Genomic DNA, 3,537 nt, shown 5'->3' with positions numbered 1-3,537 from the left:
TTGAGGAGTCTTGCCTCTGGGTACATGTATCCTAACCTCCTCTTCTTATAAGAGCACCCGTCATATTGAGTTGGGACCCACCCAGTGACTCCTTTAACCTTATTTCCCTCTTTAAAAACTCTATCTCCAAATGCAGTTACATCTTGAAGTACCAGGATTAGTATTTCAAGATATAAATTTGGGGGGATGCAAGTCATATAAGCCCATAACTGGGACCCTTTATCAAGATAAGAAATTGCCTTTCTGTTCCTAGTCTGTTGAGAATCTTCATACAGAATGGGTTTGGAATTTTATCAAATGCTCTTTCTGTGCCTTTGAAAGGATCATGCGTTTCATCCTTTGTTCTATCGTTACAGGGCGTGCGTGCTCAGTCTTTCTAGTGTCTGATTCTTTGCGACCTCATGGACTGTGGCCCACCAGGCTTCTTTGTCCATGGAATTTCACAGGCAAGAAAACTGGAGGGGGCTGCCATTTCCTACTGCAGGGGATCGTCCCAACCAGGGATCAAACCCACATCTCTTACTCCTACACTGGCAGGTGGATTCTTTACCTCTCCGCTACATGGGAAGTCCTTCTATTAATACATTAATTGACTTCCATTTTGAACCAACCTTATATTCCTACTATAAATCCTACCCGGTCATGATGTTAATCCTTTTGTATAATGCTAGATTTTTATAATATTTCATTGAGGATTTTTGTGTTTGTATTCATGAGTGATCTTGATCTATAGTTTTCTTGAGATGTCTTTTGCTTTGGTAGCAGGATAATATTGATCTTGTAAGGTGAGTTGGAAAATCTTCCTCTTCTGATTTCTGGAAATGTTTATACATGATTGGTATTATTTCTCCTTTAAATATTGATAGAATTCCCCAGTAAAGTTAGTTGCACTTAGGCTTTTCTTTGTGGGAAGATTTTTCCATCCAATTTCTTTTGCTAGTATGGATGTACTTAGATTTTCTATTTCTTTTTTTTAGATTTTCTATTTCTTCCTGACTCAATTTTGGTCATTTATCTTTCTAGAAATTTGTCCATTGTACTTTTGTTGTCTGTTTTATTGACATAAAGTTGCTCTTAACCCTCTCTTACGACCTTTCTGATTTCTATAGGATCCATTGAGGTGCTGTCCCCTCTTCCCTTCATGCTTTGGACAAACTTTGTCTTTTCTCTCTTTTACAGTGTTTATTAAATAAAAATTTTAAACTGTACAATGTGTATAGTAGCTTTATTCATAATAAACAAAAGCTTAAAACAACCTCATATCCATCAATAGTAATGAAAATAGAGTGAAACACTATCATCTGTTAAAGCAGCGGTGGAAACAGCCACTGATACAGGCAACAGCGCAGACGAATCTCACAGATCCACAGAGCAGAGGAGTCCACGCCTCAAAGCGGGTGTATTCTGAGTCCGTTTACATGAAATTTGGGGGAGCTTCCCAGGTGGTGCTAGTGGAAAGAATCTGTCTGCCAATGCAGGAGATGCAAGAGATGCAGGCTTGATCCCTGGGTTGGGACAATCCCCTGGAGCAGGAAATGGCAACCCACTCCGCTACTCACGTCTGGGAAATCCCAGGGACAGAGGACCGTAGTGGGCTACAGTCCATGGGGTTGCAGAGAGTCGGATATGACTGAGTAACTAAGAATGGCACACGTTATAAATAAATGGTGATCGAATGGTGATAATAAATGGCAATAGAATACATAGTGATTTCTATGGTGATGGAAATCAGAAGAGAGGTTTCAGACTTCCCTGGTGGCCCAGGGGTTAAGAATCCCCACGCCAGCGGATGGTGCATGGGTTGGATCCCTGGTCCAGGAAGGTCCCACACGCTGTGGGGTAACCACGCCTGTGCACCACAGCCCCTGAAGCCTGGGCACCTAGAGCCCATGCTCTGCAACAGGAGAAGGCACCGCAAAGAAAGCCCTTGCACTGCAACTAGAGAGAGGCCGCTGCTCCCTGCGACTAAAGCCCGCACACATCAGCAGACCCAGAGCAGCCAAAATAAAAAAGTCAATATATAAATAATTTTTTAAAAGAAGAGAAGTTGCTTATTGGGAAACACTTTTTACAAGAAGGGGAATGCGTGCCCATTCTCAAAACCCATCCCAGCCACTCAGCAGACTCCAGGAAAAGGTCTGGACCCAGGAGGAAATACTATGTACACCAAGGTGCAATGCCCCAGGCAGGGAGTCCAGGGAGGCTGTCACCCTGCTTCACACCACTGGCCCAAGACCCGGGGTGGCAGTGACGACCCCAGGGTCGCACAGGGCTCCTTGGTCGGAACCTGGTTCTGACGTCGGTCTGGTGTTTGCTCTGCTCTGCTTCTCCCCTTCTGGCTCCTGCACTCGGGGCTCGCCCTGGCCTCCTCTCACAGTGAGCCAGGGCTGCTCAAAAGTCGCTCCACTCCAGGCCCAAGGTATAATTTCCTCCCACCTGCTCTGCTGCCCCGCATGGTATTCCAGGAAAACCAGCCATGTTTATCTTCAAAGCCCAGGAGCCGGAATTGGGTCTTTTGTTACCTGGAGCAGAGCAGGGCTGTGGGAATTGAATTCACAGGGCCAAGATGGGAACTAAGGCAGGTCGGCTCTCGATCAGCCCCGGTACCCTGTGCTTGCTGGGTGACCTGGGGCCAGGCCCTGAGACACACTGACCCCAGCTTCCCAACTACAGACTGAGCACCTCGTCTTCCCTGCCAGGGGCTGTTGCAACAACCAAGTGAACTCAATATTTGAAGCTGCTTTGTAAACTCTATAGAAAAAGATCCCCATTTTATTAAGCATTGCTGGGATCCAGACAGGGTGCCCTTGAGGTTGTCTGGTCATCTGTCTGAGAGAGAATAAACGCCCCAGGCCCTGAGACATCTAGGGGGACACCCAACCCCAGGCTGGCTTTGGGGTTTTTGTGCCTGACCCTGTCTCCACGCCCCAAAAGGTAACCATGTTCCATCGTGTTCCCCGCCCTCACCCCCAGCCGCAAAAGCTAGGCCCACTGGCATCTCAGGAAAGCTTCTGAGGAATTGATACCTGGCCTGGCCCAGGGTTCAAGGGTCACACAAACTTCAGGAGGAGGAAGCACCTGGCTTGCAGTCCTGTCCCCTGTGAATGGCTGAGTAACTTTCAGTCTGCCCAAGGGGGACACACTTTTATTTTCTAGGAGCTGTGGGCACCTTCCAGCTGATTCTGCGGGGACCCTGCCAGCCAGTGTAGTCGGGCCTCGGAGCACCAGGGCAGCCAGCTGCCCTTCTGCCTGTGGGCCCGGAGGCTGACTTGTTCCCTGGGGACTGCAGCCAGCCAGGAGCATCACGTGCTCCCTGCTTTCCCCGCTCCAGGTCGGCAGTCACGTGGGTGGGGGCACCAGGGCTGGGGCCCAGTCCCCCACATCGCTCAGAAGGACCGTCCTAAGGTACCCATGGAGTAGCCCCCGCCCACTCCCCTATAAACCCACGGCCCTGGTGCCCCCACCCACCGGTGGCACCTGACTGGTGTGCGGTTACCACCTGCTTATGTTTAATTCATGGCTGGGGGTTGGGACGAG

This window comes from Bison bison, unplaced genomic scaffold (genome assembly GCF_000754665.1).
Source record: "Bison bison bison isolate TAMUID 2011002044 unplaced genomic scaffold, Bison_UMD1.0 scf7180017864295, whole genome shotgun sequence".
Taxonomy (NCBI): domain Eukaryota; kingdom Metazoa; phylum Chordata; class Mammalia; order Artiodactyla; family Bovidae; genus Bison; species Bison bison.
Note: the sequence above shows the minus strand (reverse complement) of the source record.